The 19,475-nt window shown below is 47.4% G+C and overlaps 1 pseudogene; it reads right to left on the bottom strand.

Moving 5' to 3' along the window:
- Positions 1-579: 579 nt before the first annotated feature.
- On the bottom strand, positions 580-11,034 carry LOC124029579 (annotated as a pseudogene).
- Positions 11,035-19,475: the final 8,441 nt, after the last annotated feature.

Genomic DNA, 19,475 nt, shown 5'->3' on the forward strand with positions numbered 1-19,475 from the left:
CACACACACACACACACACACACACACACACACACACACACACACACACACACACACACACACACACACACACACACACACACACACACACACACAATCATCTCATGTTTCAGCATGATAATGCACAGCCCCATGTTGCAGCTCGGTGGTCTGTACACAACTCCTGGAAGCTGAAAATGTCCCAGTTCTTCCATTGCCTGCATACTCACCAGACATGCCACCCATCGAGCATGTTTGGGAGGCTCTGGATCAACGTGTACAAAGCGCGTTCCAGTTCCCGCCAATATCCAGGAACTTTGCACAGCCATTGAAGATGGAGTGGGACAACATTCCACAGGCCTGATCAACTCTATGTGCCGCGCTGCATGAGGTGGTCACACCAGATACTGACTGCTTTTTCAGTCATGTGAAAACCATAGTGTAGGGCCTAATTTATTTATTTCATTTTTTTTTTGTACCTTTATTTAACTAGGCAAGTCAGTTAAGAACAAATTTTATTTTCAATGACGGCCTAGGAACAGTGGGTTAACTGCCTGTTCAGGGGCAGAACGACAGATTTGTACCTTGTCAGCTCGGGGGTTTGAACTTGCAACTAGGCTAACCTGCCGCCCCAATTGACTTATTACCTTATATGAACTGTAGCTCAGTATAATCTTTGAAATTGTTGCATTTATATTTTTGTTCAGTGCATATAAAGTGTGTGGGGGATATATATAATATGTCTGTGTATGTACTGTATGTGTGTCTCACCATGTATGGCGAGGGTGCGTTGTCGTCAGAGATGCTGTAGAAGGAAACGTCGACGGGGAAGGTCATGTGACTGGGGCAGAAGGTTCCGGAAGCACCCACCTCGGCCATGAAACCCTCCACCGACCCCAACGGCTCCAGGCGGTAGTTCAACACACACTCCTGTAACACACACACATGCTTTAGGTACAATGCATGTACACTTACGTGGAGTGGTGAGTGAGTGAGTGAGTGAGTGAGTGGTGGTGAGTGAGTGAGTGAGTGAGTGAGTGAGTGTGAGGTACCTCAAAGTTGCCCAGTAGACTGAGGCTGGCAGGTGGAGCACTGGCACTGAACAGCGGCTGAGGTTCTTCTGACTCCTCCACTCTCTTCACACACACTCTTCACAACAGAACACACAGTAGAGGGTTAAAAACGGGTTCACACACACATTGGTCGATTGATTCATTTGTTGAATCATGAGAATTAGAGATGGCTTACAGACCCTGCAACCCTCAGATGATTTGGACATGCACAAAATATGCTAATATCAGCCCCATGACTTGAATGGGATTTGTGCCACAAATGCTAAAATATTCCTATTTGGAAACAGTGCCCTGGGAAGCTAAACCCAAGCATGAATTGCTGTCATGCAGTCTAAATCTGAATTTATGATTCAACATGACTAATACTGTATATTCAAACACTATCAAACCTTAATCAGCTATGTATGTAGAAGCATCATCCCCGGTCAAACGGACCTCTAATCCCTAATCCACACAGTAACCCAGCGGCCAGATCAGAGCAGAGCAGGGCCTCTGACTGTAGAGCTGTGTACAGCTGCCATTTTGAGTTGAGCCTCAGTGTCAGGCCAGTAGCAACAGTATTAGCAATACAGCCGCCAGAACAGCAGGTGGCAGTGTGAGAGGACAAGGCTACAGTACAGTACAGTACAGGCCTGGACTGACTGAACACTGATGTCTAGTAAGAACATAATCTCACCTACCAGTTGGCTTGTTCTCTATTGAACCTCTAAGTGGTAGCAATTGAGTTTGAGGACAAGGTTATTAAGGACCTAAATCTGACCATGGATCTATGGTGTGTACATGAGGAGTCTAAATCAAATCAGACTTTATTGGTCACATACACATGGTTAGCAGATGTTAATGTGAGTGTAGTGAAATGCTTGTGCTTCTAGTTCCGACAGTGCAGTAATATCTAATAAGTAATCTAACAAATTCACAACGACTACCTTATACACACAAATGTAAAGGGATGGAATAAGAATATGTACATATGGATGAGTGATGGCCGTGTGGCATAGGCAAGATGCAGTAGATGTTATAGAGTACAAGGTATACATATAAGATGAGTAATGTAGGATATGTAAACATTATTAAAATGGCATTATTTAAAGTGACTAATGATACTTTTATTAAATCCATTTATTAAAGTGGCCAGAGATTTGAGTCTGTATGTTGACAGCAGCCACTCTGTGTTAGTGATGGCTGTTTAACAGTCTGATGGCCTTGAGATCGAAGCTGTTTTTCAGTCTCTCGGTCCCAACTTTGATGCACCTGTACTGACATCGCCTTGTGGATGATAGCAGGGTGTACAGGCCATGGCTCGGGTGGTTTATATCCTTGATGATCTTTTTGGCCTTCCTGTGACATCGGGTGGTGTAGGTTTCCTGGAGGGAAGGTAGTTTGCTCTCGGTGATGCGTTGTGCAGACCGCACTACGCTCTGCAGTTGCCATACCAGGCGGTGATACAGCCCGACAGGATGCTCTTGATTGTGCATCTGTAAAAGTTTGTGAATGTTTTAGGCGACAAGCTGTTGCGCCTTCTTCACCACGCTGTCTTGTGTGGGTGGACCATTTCAGTTTGTCTGTGACGTGTACGCTGAGGATCTTGAAACTTTCCACCTTCTCCACTACTGTCCCTCAGATGTGGATGGTGTTCTGCCTCTGCTGTTTCCTGAAGTCCACAATCATCTCCTTTGTTTTGTTGACGTTGAGTGAGAGGTTATTTTCCTTACACCACACTCTGAGGGCCCTCACCTCCTCCCTGTAGGCCGTCTCGTCATTGTTGGCAATAAAGCCTACCACTGTAGTGTCGTCTGCAAACTTGATGATTGAGTTGGAGCGTGCATGGCCCACGCAGTCATGGGTGAACAGGAGAGGGCTGAGAATGCACCCTCGTGGAGCCCCAGTGTTGAGGATCAGCAGGGTGGAGATGTTGTTTCCTACCCTCACCACCTGGGGGCGGCCCGTCAGAAAGTCCAGGACCCAGGTGCACAGGGCGGAGGTCGAGACCCAAGGTCTCGAGCTTAAAGACAGTTCGGAGGGTACTATGGTGTTGAATGCTGAGCTGTAGTCAATGAACAGCATTCTTACATAGGTATTCCTCTTGTCCAGATAGGCTAGGGCAGTGTGATGGCGGTTGCGTCGTCAGTGGACCTATTGGGGAGGTAAGCAAATTGGACTGGATCTAGGGTATCAGTTAGAGTGGACGTGATATGATTCTTGACTAGTCTCTCAAAGCACTTCATGATGACAGAAGTGAGTGCTATGGGGCGGTAGTCATTTAGCTCAGTTACCTTAGCTTTCTTGGGAACAGAAACACTGGTGGCCCTCTTGAAGCATGTGGGGACAGCAGACTGGGATAGGGATTGATTGAATATGTCCGTAAACACACCAGCCAGCTGGTCTGCGCATGCTCGGTGGATGTGGCTAGGGATGCCGTCTGGGCCTGCAGCCTTGCGAGGGTTAACACGTTTACATGTTTTACTCACGCTGGCCTGTTTTACTCACTGTATTGTCCTCAAAGCGAGAAAGAAGTTGTTTAATTTGTCTGGGCACAAGACGTCGTTGTCCGCGACGGGGCTGGTTTTCTTTTTGTAATCCGTGATTGACTGTAGACCCTGCCACATACCTCTTGTGTCTGAGCCGTTTAATTGCTATACTGACGCTTTGTTTGTTTGTTTGATTGCCTTGCGGAGGGAATAGCTACACTGTTTGTATTGTGATGTTTCCAGTCGCTTTGCCATGAATAAAAGCGGTGGTTCGCGCTTTTAGTTTTGTGCGAATGCTGCTATCAATCCACAGTTTCTGGTTAGGGAAGGTTTTAATAGTCACAGTGGGTACAACATCACTGATGCACTTGCTAATAAATTCACTCACCGAGTCAGCGTATACGTACGTCAACGTTGTTGTTTGGGGCTACCCGGAACATATCCCAGTCTAAATGTGTGTATGATGTGTGAGTTAGAGATCAGTACCTCTTCCCTGCGGTCCAGGGCAGTCCTTTACAGCTGGTCAGAGAAGAGTCCAGGTCAAAGTAACCAGTCTGAGTTCTCCTCTGAGGAACCTGAGAGAGACAACACACACATTTAATAATACAACACACACAACTGTACACAAAACTTTATTGGCAACATATCCATCAAAAAAAACATTTTAAACACTATAGCATGACAGCACACACAAGTATTTAATAATAATAATAACAAAAACAAGCACCACATGAAACACACACAACTTTAAAATGATTCCATTGTTATGAACAACCAAGTCAGCATCAACAGGAGTTTAGTCAGAGTATTCATACTATTGAGGAGAAGATGAGTCATGTGGCTCCACACTCTCTCTCTGTATGTGTGTGTGTGTGTCTTACAGGGCTGGAGAGCAGGGGCAGGCCGGTACAGGGGTGGAAGGCCTTGGTGAGGGTGGAGTCAGAGAGTGACGGTTGTGTTTCCTCCGACTGTTACACGGTCTCAGGGGCGAGGGAGAACGCTACGGGGAAGAAAAAAAAACACACACTGGCTTTCATACAGCAATTCTCAACAAACATTTTAGACAAATGCCAAATACACTATGTCAAAGATCCTTTCTCAAAATCTCTTTGTACTGTTAATCAACATTTTCCAAAAGTGGTAATATCCTCTTTCACATAGGCAGGTTTTTAAATTGAAGTTTCTTTGTGTTGGACAAAATAAGCCACACGGATGACATTCAACATGTACTGCCGTGTGAGGTATTTTCTAATCAGGTGTGCTTGTCTATAGGGACACTCACCAGGACAGTGTTGGGCTCTGTGCCAAGGGGTGTGGTAGCAGGACCAGGGGGCTGGGGGACTTGGAACCTGGGGGGCTGGTTCTCATCCTGGAGACTAGAGGTCTGGGTTCGAGGGCTGCCCTGAGTCCGTGAGGTCGGAGTTCGAGAGACTGTCTGGGTCTGGTTGTGAGTCAGAGGTTTCATGTGGTTCTGGATGAGAGCAGTGGTCTGGGTGTGGGTGAGCTTGGTGGTCAAGGTATGTGCAGTGGTCTGGGTCAGGGTGGTGGTCTGGGTCACTGTTAGGGTCTGGATGGTCCTCAGGATGTTATCTTTAGGAGAGGAGGCTGGGCTCCTCTTGGGGGCGATTTGGGTGTAAGCTCTTCCAGGGTCTTGGCCTGGGACTCTTAGGGCTGAGTATTGGAGGCCTGGGGCTGGGGTAGAGACGTGGGATGACTAGAGGAAGACTGTGGCTGGGGGTAGAGGCCGTGGGATGACTGAGAAAGAAGACTGGGGCAGGATTTGGAGTCGGGGGCTGACCTGGGGTCTTGCGTGTTGGAGGAACAGCCGTTCTGAGCTCTGATTGGACCGTCTGTCTCTGGAAGGGCACAGCTCTGTCTGTGCTAGCAGGTGTGTGAGGAGTGTGTGTCATGGCTGGGTGTGTAGCCGTTGCAGTGCCCACTGCTATGACTGTTGCTGCCTCTGTGTGTGGTATGCGTGTCAGTGCACAGCGTGTGTGTGCTGTGTGTATGTGGTTTGTGTAGCGGGCTGCTGCTGCGGCTGTGTGTTGGGGACAGAGAGGGGACAGACAGTCTGTCCTGAATCAGTCTGGTAATGTCCTGAACAGCATGAGACAAGGACTACTGTCTCTCTCTCGCTGTCGGTCTCTCAATGCCTCTCTGTCTCTCAGTGTCTCCTGACTCTGTCTCTGAGTCTCTCTCCATCTCTGTCCTCTGGGAGTCTCAGTCTGCGGCAGACAACAGGTTTCGGGGGACAGCGTCTCCTGATATAGCCGCTGCATGCGTAATGGGATGTCGAAAAGGGAGGGGCGGGGTGTCTTCAGTGGGCGGACTCCCTCTGGCTCTTTTGGTCTTGCTGGCGTGGTGTTGCCAGGTAACTGCCCCGGACAGGGTTCTTAGTGGGGTGTCAGGGGTGAAGAGGGCGAGGGAGATAAGGGGGCGGTCGAATTCGCAAAAAAGTTGAGGCGCTGAGCGTGCGGGGGCGATGACTTCCCTGTCTCTCCTGGAGCAGCGAGCCAATCAGAGGATTAGTCTCAGAGGAGGGTCTGGGGGAGGGCACCGTGGGGCTCTGCCAAGAATAAGTCTTAAAGGCCCGGAGGGGCAGACCACGCCCCTTGGAGCTCTCGGCCCGTTGACGACCTTCCCATAATCCTCTGTGGTGTGGTGATGTCATTGGAGGGGTCTGAGGTGAGGGAATAGAGCCACCTGACAGTCTTTCCCCCGAGGAGTGGCAGAGTGGAGGACAGCTTCCTGTGGGGGGCGGGGAGGGCCGTGGGGAGATGGGGAGGTGGTAGGGGATGATGTCACGCCCCTTATTGACCGGGGAGGTCTGATCCATTCTGGCTAGAATGACCATGGCTGTCTGTGGGGTCCGGGCCTCTTACTAGGCAGGGGAGACTGGCAGGACTGGGGAAGGGGAGGCCAGAGAAAGGCAGAGCCGCTCTGTTGTGGCTCCTCTCGTACAGAGTCGGGTTAGGGTTCAGGCCTGGGTTAAGGCTAGGTGTCTTGCTGTAGAGGTTAGGGCTGAGGTTGGGCTTAAGGCTGGGGGTCTTGCTGTAGAGTGGGGCCAGGGTCAGGCCGGTGTGTATGCTACAGGCCAGGGTGGGGTAGGTGGGCTGACGGGGGAGTGACTGGACCCTGAGCCTCCAGGGCAACACTCTGAGACACATTTAAGGGACAGGGAACAGGTGCTCCGCTGGGGGCTGGGAGAACTGACAGACACACTCCTCATCTGCTGCACTGATCCTGTGGGACAGAAACACGCAGGCTTATAACTTGTGATCACATCAAATTATTTAGTTCACTTCGGAAAGTATTTTATGATCAACATTCAGTAACAATATAGAAAAATAATGGGAAGTCGTTAAGAGGTTCTTTGTGTATTCTTGTGTGTGTTACCTGTAGAGGAAGGTGTGTGTGTATTACCTATACAGGATGTTTCGGGGTACAATGCCGTGAGAAGCACTGAGCCAGGCACTGAGCTGGGAGAAGAAGACGTAGGAACGAACAGCCAACAGCAGAGTCTTCTCCTCTATAAACCTATCACCGCTCCTAGAGAGAGACAGAGGGAGGAGAGAGAATCAGGCCTTTGCTTTAGCTAGCAATGGCTAAGGAAATTAGCATTAGCAACGATGCCAATGACAATTGTTTTCATGGTCAGTCTATAACTTACAATATAGAAAGAGTGGGAGGCCCTGGTGCACAACACCAGTCTCAACGTCAACAGTGAAGAGGCGACTCCGAGATGCTGGCCTTCTAGGCAGAGTTGCAAAGAAAAATATATATCTCAGACTGGCCAATAAAAATAAAAGATTAAGATGGGCAAAAACACAGACAATGGGCAGAGGAACTCTGCCTAGAAAGGCGCAACATCCCGTAGTCACCTCTTCACTGTTGATGTTGAGACTGGTGTTTTGCGGGTACTATTTAATGAAGCTGCCAGTTGAGGACTTGTGAGGTGTCTGTTTCTCAAACTAGACACTAATGTACTTGTCCTCTTGCTCAGTTGTGCACGGGTCCTCCAACTCCTCATTCTGTTCTGGTTAGAGCCAGTTTGCACTGTTCTGTGAAGGGAGTAGTACACAGCATTGTACCACACAGCGTTGTACCAGATCTTCAGTTTCTTGGCAATTTTCTCATCGAATAGCCTTGATTTCTCAGAATAAGAATAGACTGACGAGTTTCAGAAGAAAGTTCCTTATTTCTGGCCATTTTGAGCCTGTAATCGAAACCACAAATGCTGATGCTTTCGAGATACTCTTATTTAATCAGAACAGTTTTCAGCTGTGCTAATATAATTGAAAAATGATTTTCTAATGATCAATTAGCCTTTTAAAATAATAAACTTGGATTAGCTAACACAAGCGTGCCATTGGAACACAGGAGTGATGGTTGCTGATAATGGGCCTCTGTACACTTATGTAGATATTCCATTTAAAAAAATCTGTAATTTCAATAGTCATTTACAACATTAACAATGTCTACACTGTATTTCTGATCAACTTGATGTTATTTTAATGGACAAAACAAGAACATTTCTAAGTGACCCCAAACTTTTGAACGGTAGTGTATATACATGTTTTCTGTTTGATACGGCGGCAAAGTGGAATATTCCAGTTTTTGCATGTGCTACTAGCTCAACCTAGTCTGACAAAAAGTGTGTGTCATGTGTGCATACTGTAGTGGTACACGCTGCAGGGTGTGTACATACTGTCGTGGTACAGGCTGTAGTGTGTGTGTGTGTGTGTGTGTGTGTGTGTGTGTGTGTGTGTGTGTGTGTGTGTGTGTGTGTGTGTGTGTGTGTGTGTGTGTGTGTGTGTGTGTGTGTGTATACTGTCGTGGTACAGGCTGCAGGGTGTGTGTGTACATACTGTCGTGGTACAGGCTGCAGGGTGTGTGTGTGTACATACTGTCGTGGTACAGGCTGCAGTGTGTGTGTGTGTGTGTGTGTGTGTGTGTGTGTGTGTGTGTGTGTGTGTGTGTGTGTGTGTGTGTGTGTGTGTGTGTGTGTGTGTGTGTGTGTGTGTGTGTGTGTGTGTGTGTGTGTGTGTGTGTGTACATATTGTCGTGGTACAAGCTGCAGTGTGTGTGTACTAGAGGTCGACCGATTATGATTTTTCAATGCCGATACCGATTATTGGAGGACCTAAAAGGCCGATACCGATTAATCGGACAATTTTTGTATATTAAGCCTCAAATAAATAGCCTCAAATAAATAATGGAACATGTTCAATTTGGTTTAAATAATGCAAAAAAAGTTGGAGAAGAAAGTAAAAGTGCAATATGTGCCATGTAAAAAAGCTAACGTTTAAGTTCCTTGCTCAGAACATGAGAACATATGAAAGCTGTGGTTCCTTTTAACATGAGTCTTCAATATTCCCAGGTAAAAACTTTTAGGTTGAGGTTATCATTGGAATTATAGGACTATTTCTCTCTGTACCATTTGTATTTCATATACCTTTGACTACTGGATGTTCTTATAGGCACTTTAGTATTGCAGTGTAACAGTATAGCTTCCGTCCCCTCTCCCTGCCCCTACCTAGGCTCGAACCAGGAACACATGGACAACAGCCACCCTCGAAGCATTGTTACCCATCGCTCCACAAAAGCCGCAGTCCTTGCAGAGCAAGGGGAACAACTACTCAAGTCTCAGCGAGTGACGTTTGAAATGCTATTGGCGCACCCCGCTAACTAGCTAGCCATTTCACATCGGTTACACCAGCCTAATCTCGGGAGTTGATAAGCTTGAAGTCATAAACAGCGCAATGCATGAAACATTGCGACGAGCTGCTGGCAAATGCACGGAAGTGCTGTTTGGATGAATGCTTACGAGCCTGCTGCTGCTCAGTCAGACTGCTCTGTCAAATATCAAATATAATTATAACATAATAACACACAGAAATATGAGCCTTTGGTCATTAATGTGGTCAAATCCGGGAACTATTATTTCGAAAATAAAGCGTTTATTCTTTCAGTGAAATACGAAACCGTTCCATATTTTATCTAACGGATTGCATCCCTAAGTCTAAATATTGCTGTTACATTGTACTACCTTCAATGTTGTGTCATAATTATGTCAAATTCTGGCAAAGTAATTACGGCCTTTGTTAGGAGTAAATGGACTTCACACAGTTCGCAATGAGCCTGGCGGCCCAAACTGCTGCATATACCCTGACTGCTTGCACGGAACGCAAGAGAAGTGACCATTTCCCTAGTTATAAGAAATCCATGTTAGCAGGCAATATTAACTAAATTTGCAGGTTTAAAAATATATAATTGTGTATTGATTTTAAAGAAAGGCATTGATGTTTATGGTTAGGTACATTGGTGCAATGACAGTGTCCTGCGCTTGTTAAATCATCACTCGTTTATTGAAGTTGGCTGTGATTCAAGAGAAATTAATTAATCGGCCATTCCAATTAATCGGTCGACCTCTAATACATAATGTCGTGGTACAGGCTGCAGGGTGTGTGTGTGTGTATTGTCGTGGTACAGGCTGCAGTGTGTGTGTGTGTGTGCGTGCGTGTACGTACTGTCGTGGTACAGGCTGCAGGGTGTGTGTACATACTGTCGTGGTACAGGCTTCAGTGTGTGTGTATGTGTGTGTGTGCACGTACTGTCGTGGTACAGGCTGCAGGGGTGTGTGTACATACTGTTGTGGTACAGGCTTCAGTGTGTGTGTGTGTGTGTGTGTGTGTGTGTGTGTGTGTGTGTGTGTGTGTGTGTGTGTGTGTGTGTGTGTGTGTGTGTGTGTGTGTGTGTGTGTGTGTGTGTGTACGTACTGTCGTGGTACAGGCTGCAGGGTGTGTGTGTGTGTGTGTGTGTGTACATACTGTCGCGGTACAGGCTGCAGGGTGTGTGTGTGTGTGTGTGTGTGTGTGTGTGTGTGTGTGTGTGTGTGTGTGTGTGTGTGTGTACATACTGTTGTGGTACAGTCTGCAGGGTGTGTGTGTGTGTACATACTGTCGTGGTACAGGCTGCAGGGTGTGTGTGTGTACATACTGTCGTGGTACAGGCTGCAGGGTGTGTGTGTGTGTGTGTGTGTGTGTGTGTGTGTGTGTGTGTGTGTGTGTGTGTGTGTGTGTGTGTGTGTGTGTGTGTGTGTGTGTGTGTGTGTGTGTGTGTGTGTGTGTGTGTGTGTGTGTGTGCGTGTACATACTGTCGTGGTACAGGCTGCAGGGTGTGTGCGTGTACATACTGTCGTGGTACAGGCTGCAGGGTGTGTGTGTGTGCGTGTACATACTGTCGTGGTACAGGCTGCAGGGGTGTGTCTGTGTGTGTGTACATACTGTCATGGTACAGGCTGCAGGGTGTGTCTGTGTGTGTGCATGTACATACTGTCGTGGTACAGGCTGCAGAGTGTGTGTGTGTGCATGTACATACTGTCGTGGTACAGGCTGCAGAGTCCATCGCTCCAGTAGCAGAGCATCTTGTTTGATCGCTGGGTCACTGATGGGGTCACTAGGGGACTCACCGTCTCCATAGCAACAGTCTGGCAGCAGCATCACCTCCACCATGATGGGAATACTGTTCCTCCACAACACACACACCTCCAGCGCACACGCGCGCCTGCACACACTTGAACACACACACAGACTGAGGAGGGTAAGTGTGTGTGTGTTACCTGGGAAGTGTGTGTTATCTGTGTGTGTATGTTTGTGGACTTTACCTGTGGCAGTTTGTCGCTGCACTCGTGCCTGTGTAGGGGCGGCAGGGCGGACTTTGCAGGGGGACAGTGCAGCCCCTCTGTGCGACCCTTCACAGAACATTCTGGGGTCCGTCCCTCAGTGATCAACAGGGTCAGGAACACCAGGAAGTCCTCAGCATCGTACTCAAAGAACTCCTCCGTCACCACATCTGGAAGAAGGGGAAAAGGAAAACACTGGTCAGATACATTCTGACGGGGATACATTTCAAGTTACACATTTCAAGCAAGAACACGCATTCAGAGATCATAGACAGTGTAGAATGGGATAAGGCATGGAACTCAGACAAATCAAATGGCAGCAGGCTCCTGTTCTCTTGTAGAGTAGGAGACAACATGCTACAACACCCTGGCCCAGACTAACTACTAAACACAGACAGGAAGGGAGGAAGGACAACACTATTCCTGTTCTGGGGATCATTTTAGAATCTCCACGTCAGCTGAGTACAGAACAACACTCAGACAGAAAAGAACTGTGTGTTCTGCTGTAGTGTCTGTCCGGTCAGGGTTGGGTCAGGGTGGAGCAACAGTCAGAGAGGTTATGTTCAAACAGAGCCCTGTCCTCCCTACAACCCAGCTCTAACAAAGAGCCTCTCAGCTGGCTCTGGGGGTCGCTGTGTGTCTAGTTTGTCTCCGTGGTGTGTGTGTCTAGTTTGTCTCCCGTGTGTGTGTGTGTGTGTGTGTGTGTGTGTGTGTGTGTGTGTGTGTGTGTGTGTGTGTGTGTGTGTGTGTGTGTGTGTGTGTGTGTGTGTGTGTGTGTGTGTGTGTGTGTGTGTGTGTGTGTGTGTGTGTGTGTGTGTATTTGAGGGGGTGTGTTTGTTTGTGTGTGTGTCAGGCAGTCACACACATTCTTCCAGGGAACTCCTCCCACGTGCTCAGAGCTGCTCTCTGCACATGGAGAAAGAACAGTCAACACAGACACAGAGTGGAGAGAGACAGAAACAGCACAGACAACATGGATCAGGGAAGGGGGAGGGGGCTACAGTCAGCTGTAGGCTGAGACTTAGGGAGTTGGAGAGGGGGTGGGGGAGAGAAACCCAGCTTTGACTGGCTAGTGGCTATAGGACAGGTGAGAGTGAGAAGGGAGAGGAGCAGCCTATAGGACTTCCTATACAGTGATCTGCTCTGCTAACCCTCTGCTCCCTCCAAGTGGAGTAGGCTAAATGTAAAGATCTGGCAGGAGGAAAGAGAGAGGGAAACAAAGGAGGGAGAGAGAGAGAGATCCTCCGTTCCAGTGGGATAGGCCAGAGAAATATGGGACATGGCTGCTCTGGTGTCAGCTTTCTGTTTTTAGTGTGTGAATGTGTACAGCGAGTGTGTATTATGTAAGAGGAGAGGTTTATAAAGAGCCGACTGACTGCAGAGCAGCACGCAGGTCTTATTAATAGAACTACTGCTGCTGTCCTGGAGAGGAGCTGGAACAGAGCCCACTGATCAGCTGGCCTAGTACACACACACACACACACACACACACACACACACACACACACACACACACACACACACACACACACACACACACACACACACACACACACACACACGAAACATTAAACACACAGTGAGTGGATATATTAGTTGTGGTAGGCAGTAGTGTGAGCTTCTCCATGGTAATTCTGATTACCGTTACAGCAGTGCAGGCCCCTCTGGGATAAATATAACTACACTACAACTACTCAACACTAACCATACCCCCACTAACACCAACCAGCATTAACCATACCCCCTAACACCAACCAGCATTAACCATACCCCCCACTAACACCAACCAGCATGAACCATACCCCCCACTAACACCAACCAGCATTAACCATACCCCCTAACACCAACCAGCATTAACCATACCCCCACTAACACCAACCAGCATGAACCATACCCCCCACTAACACCAACCAGCATTAACCATACCCCCACTAACACCAACCAGCATTAACCATACCCCCCACTAACACCAACCAGCATTAACCATACCCCCCACTAACACCAACCAGCATGAACCATACCCCCACTAACACCAACCAGCATTAACCATACCCCCCTAACACCAACCAGCATTAACCATACCCCCTAACACCAACCAGCATTAACCATGCCCCCCACTAACACCAACCAGCATGAACCACACCCCCACTAACACCAACCAGCATTAACCATACCCCCACTAACACCAACCAGCATTAACCATACCCCCACTAACACCAACCAGCATTAACCATACCCCCACTAACACCAACCAGCATTAACCATACCCCCACTAACACCAACCAGCATGAACCATACCCCCACTAACACCAACCAGCATGAACCATACCCCCCACTAACACCAACCAGCATGAACCATACCCCCACTAACACCAACCAGCATTAACCATACCCCCCACTAACACCAACCAGCATTAACCATACCCCCCACTAACACCAACCAGCATTAACCATACCCCCACTAACACCAACCAGCATTAACCATACCCCCACTAACACCAACCAGCATTAACCATACCCCACTAACACCAACCAGCATTAACCATACCCCCACTAACACCAACCAGCATTAACCATAACCCACTAACACAGACCAGCATTAACCATACCCCACTAACACCAACCAGCATTAACCATACCCCCACTAACACAGACCAGCATTAACCATACCACCCACTAACACAGACCAGCATTAACCATACCCCCCACTAACACCAACCAGCATTAACCATACCCCCACTAACACAGACCAGCATTAACCATACCCCCACTAACACCAACCAGCATTAATTACCATACCCCCCACTAACAACAACCAGCATTAATAACCATAACCCCAACTAACACCAACCAGCATTAATAACCATAACCCCAACTAACACCAACCAGCATTAATTACCATACCCCCCACTAACACCAACCAGCATTAATAACCATAACCCCAACTAACACCAACCAGCATTAATTACCATACCCCCCCACTAACACCAACCAGCATTAATTACCATACCCCCCCACTAACACCAACCAGCATTAATAACCATAACCCCAACTAACACCAACCAGCATTAATAACCATACCCCAAAATCCTCAAAATAGTTAGAATTAATCTAAAATAACTCTAGAAATGTGTCATTCATTGTAATGATTTTACATCTAACTAAAAGTTTGGTGCAGAATATTCTCAATGAAAACGAGTCTCAATGAAAAATCAAAGATTTATTGAAGAATCCCTACTGTTGACCAATCCTGACTGAAGGGGAGTAGACTTCGGCACCGAACTTCAGCTTGCCTCTAGGAAAAAATGTTTGTCCGAACAACCGAAAAAAAGTTCAAAACGAACAAAAACATCACAAAATGTTGTCATATTATATGCACAAACTTTCCCGAACTGTTCATCTGGGAAGCATCACGAACACCGTAACACAAATACCACTACCTACAGGTTTCACCTAGGATTTTTTTTCAAGTAGCGGAGGGATGGGGCATCGTAGTGGGCGTTGCCAATTGTGCAGCCTCCTACCAACATCTTTAAAGGCCTCCTCTTGGCAGAAGTGACTCAAATTAGGGAGCCCCCATGCCATGACATAAATCATTTTTATTTTAGTAATAGTTCTCAAAGATAAAAATATATAACTTCATATTTTCTACAAACGTTATATCTTTAATCTTTTAAGTTCACTGAAAACGTTTTAGCATTAAAAAAATGCATAAAATAATAAGTAATCATATTTTTTGGGAGTGGCGGCACGCAATGAAAACACCACCAGCTAACACACCTTAACACACACCACCAGCTAACACACCTTAACACACACCACCAGCTAACACCTTAACACACCACCAGCTAACACACCTTAACACACACCACCAGCTAACACACCTTAACACACACCACCAGCTAACACACCTTACCACACACCACCAGCTAACACACCTTAACACACACCACCCTAACACACCTTAACACACACCACCAGCTAACACACCTTAACACACACCACCAGCTAACACACCTTAACACACACCACCAGCCAACACACCTAACACACCAGCGAACACATACAGCCCTGAGGTTGCTCTCCTCCTCTGGTCATAGTGCACATCTATTTTGCATGGGGACAAAGGGTTGCCCTGGCAACACACAGATCATGTTAATGTCCTGTCAGGGGATTCATTGTGTGCTGGAATGAGTTGGGTCTGTGTGTGAGCGTGTGTTTCCAGTGGCACGTGAGTCACATGTGTGTGACTCATCTATGACATGACTGCCTGTCACTGTGTCTGTGTGTGTCTGTGTGTGTGTGTGTTCTTACAGACTCTTTGTTCTCCATGAGGCCTAATCTGTGCCTCAGTGACTGAAAAAGACAGCAGTCCAGCCCACTCTACAGTAGCTCTGATTTAAGTTACAAAAACACTAACCAGCCTACACTGTAGCAGCAAGCAAACAGAAAAGTGTTACAAAGATGCAGTTGCCTGTTCCATGTGATGTTGGCCTGCCCTGAAATCACATGTAGGAACAATAAAGAGAATAGAGTTTGAAGTTTAGCCATGTTCAATTTACAGTTTCCTGAAAGCTCTCTCTTTGTTCCCTTTATCTACCCCCCCCCCTTTTCTTTACACAAAGGGGCAGATTCACAGCACACATAGCAACACACAGATGCCTTCTGATTGGCTTAGAGGGTTGGGTACAGTTCTCTCTTTCTGCTGCTGTGAACTCAGCTCCTCCGGCTGCTATTGTCTGGAACTCTCATACACACCAGGCCCAACAGACACGCACATCTCAAACCCTCATTACTAGCTGCTGCAACAGAAGGGCTTTCACACACACACACCAGATTAAGCTTTTACTTGAGCCCAACTGCTCATTTAAAACACTACCACTAGTGATGAGTCTAACGAGAGCATTCAGCCTAGCTAAAGCTTTTAATCATGGTCCTGTGTGGTCTGGGGTCAGCTCTGAAGGCCTAGATGTTTACCATTACAGGTGACCCTGACCAGACTAGCCCTGATCATGCCCTCACTAGCATGGGTGCAAAGGTCTCCAGAGCCAGTGCTCTCTCTCTGAAGAAGCCCACTCTTTGTCCCACTAATCCTGATTGCGTAACTGGCACAGCACAGGGTAGTACAGGGTAGGACAGCCGGGTAGTACTCGCCGCTGTGTACCCACTATGGCCTCAACAGCGGACTCTGAGCACAACTACACTTTACTCTATAGTCTGTAGACTGATAGTCTGTGCTCTGCCCTTTAACCTCGGTTTTGAGGAGTTTACAGCCCCCGCAAACAGCCACGTTAGAGAATTCAGATTGTGTATGTGTGTGTTTTGCACACTCAGCTGGTCTCTCCTGCTGGCTGAGCCGGGTCTATCTGGCCTTGGTTGAATGTGCGCATGCATATGCGAACCCACAAACACACCCCTCTGACCTACAGCGCTCAGGAGATTACATTTCTGACACAGAGGACACATTGAGCAACGTCAACAATGCTCCAAAGGCCATGGAAAGTGTGATAGACTTTTAAAGTACTGAACTGGAGCTGGCCAGCCATGGCCTAATATATCTCTGTAGGACTGACTGACCTAGCCAGGTCATGGGTGGTTCTTCTCTGCAATAGATAGAGGTCAGACGACTGACGACTCTGACATGTCGAACCCTCTATCTATCTGGCTATGAAAAGCCAACTGACATTAACTCCCGAGCTGTTGACCTCTTGCACCCTCTATAACCATTGTGATTATTATTTGACCTTACTGGTCTTCTATGAACGTTGGAAACATCTTGAAGAACGATCTCGCCTTAATGGCCATGCACTCTTAGAATCTCCACCCGGCACAGCCAGAAGAGGACTGGCCACCCGTCAGAGACTGGTTCCTGCCTTTCTAGATAGTTTTTCCTAGCCACCGTGCCACTACATCCGCATTGCTAGATCTCTGGGGCATTCGGCTGGGTTTCTGTATAAGCACTTTGTGACAACTGCTGTTGTAAAAAGGGCTCTATAAAAACGTTTGATTGATATCTATCTAGACTGGCGGCCACTTGCCAATGATATCTATCTGGACTGGCGGCCACTTGCCAAACTAGTTGTGCTTTAACCAATTCCTCTGTTGCTGGTTATCGTGTAGAGGCCAGCGTTAGATACAGGCCAGGAGGCTACTGATAGTCGTCTATGCTCCACAATGTATTCAAACCTACATAGTGTCAATAGACAGATTTCTTTCCAGATGCCTTTAAACATGGGCACAGCACAGGCAGACCAATCATCTGGTTAGGAGTTGACCTTGTTACTAAAATAAAGCAACAGAACAAGCAGCAAGCTGACTAACCATGTGGGAGTTCATCTCAGATATAGCAACAGCATGTGAGTGAGAGAAGGCAACCATGCGTGGTGGTGGTCGGCCATGTTTAGAACAGTAAAGCTGTTGGCTGACTTTTGGAGGGAGGTGTGTTGTTGTTGGCCAAGAGGAATCTGACCCAGCAAGGGGACTCTACTCCGCTCCAACTATGGGGTGTGTGTGAAATTGTCAATTGTCTGTTACTGTTACTTTCCTCTAGTCGTCTCCTCTAAAGTGGTTTCCTCATCTTGATCTGCACTGATCTGATCTGATTCTGAACACATGCCTTTTTCATTCAGTGAGGAAGGAGAGAAGATGAGAGGAAGCCAATGTAAACTATTGACATGCAGCCCATATCACAGGAGCGGAAGCTAATATAGAATTTTGACATGCAGCCTATATCACAGAGCATCATATATGGGCCAGGGAAGGCATAGAGAGTGGTGCGCTCTGCTAATCCTTCCCCCTGCCAGGAGGAAACTGAGCGGGCCAGATGGTTCCTACTGTTCCTGCTGAGCTGGCTGCCAGTTGGCTGAGCGCAACCATGGGGGAGGAGCCACAGGGTCACAGGAGGTGACCAGCATACAGAAGCTGATGATGTCACTAACACAGAACCGGTTGGCTCAACACACTTACGTCCCGTGCTGGTTCTGAGCAAGAGCAACCACTGAGCCTGAGTGTGTGTGTCAGGCATGAGCCCAAGCGACCACTAAGCTTGTGTGTGTGAGCGTGAGCCTGTATGTGTATACACACGTGTGTGTGTGTGTGTGTGTGTGTGTGTGTGTGTGTGTGTGTGTGTGTGTGTGTGTGTGTGTGTGTCAGGCCAGCATGAGCCAGATAAGACCACCACACTTACATAAGAGCATTACTGGGAGGACTGGTTGGAGCCGAATCACACGCTGAACTGGAACTGAACTACAGTACCGGCCAACACAGGAACCTGTCAGAGCACTTCTATGTTGGTTACATACCGCACCTTTAATAATAACAGGTTTATTATTGTTGACAAAAGAATAACAATAGGCATGTTTTTGAGCCCAGGGATCTACAAAGACAGTCGGCATGACACATTCAGCACTTAAAAACACAACAGAGTCCTAAACCCAGTGAACAGACGTGACTGACCCTTTCTGTGAGAACAAAAACACCTGTCGCTGTAAATGCCTGTCATTCTGTCTGGTTAGTGAAATAACATTACGCCTGTCCTTTTGTACCCGCCTGTGTGTATGGTGAATAACAAAACACCTGTTGTAGGTGAATCACTGCAAGAAGGTTGGCATAATAGTCAGATTGACTGTCTGATTGTTCTGTCGGACCTGGCTGTCGGGGAGAGTTCCCTCAACTCTGTGCTCTACTGGCTGTTCGGGGCCTTGGGGGATGGGCTAATTAAGCAATAAGGCCAGAGGGGGTGTGGTATATGGACAATAGGGCTGCTCTTATGCGCGCTGCAACGCGGAGTGTTAGGACACGGTCCATAGCCATGGTATATTGGCCATATATCACAAACCCCCGAGGTGCCTTATTGCTATTATAAACTGGTTACCAATGTAATTGGTATTAAGAGCCATAAGACTCCTGAACAGCTAATCAAAGGGATACCCAGACCCCTATTTTTACGCTGCTGCTACTCTTGGTTTATAATCTATGCACAGGCACTTTAACTCTACCTACATGTTCATATTACCTCAATTACCTCGACTAACCAGTGCCCCCGCACATTGACTCTGTACCGGTACTCCCTGTATATGGGAGGGCAGGTAGTCTAGTGGTTAGAGCGTTGAGCCAGTAACCAAAAGGTTGCTAGATCGAATCCCTGAACTGACAAGGTAAAAATCTGAACAAGGCAGTTGGCCTACCGGGGAACAGCAGGTTGTCATTGTAAATAAGAATTTGTTCTTGACTGACTTGCCCCGTTAAACAAAAGGTTAAATAAATAAATAA

This window comes from Oncorhynchus gorbuscha, unplaced genomic scaffold, assembly GCF_021184085.1.
Source record: "Oncorhynchus gorbuscha isolate QuinsamMale2020 ecotype Even-year unplaced genomic scaffold, OgorEven_v1.0 Un_scaffold_6863, whole genome shotgun sequence".
Classification (NCBI taxonomy): domain Eukaryota; kingdom Metazoa; phylum Chordata; class Actinopteri; order Salmoniformes; family Salmonidae; genus Oncorhynchus; species Oncorhynchus gorbuscha.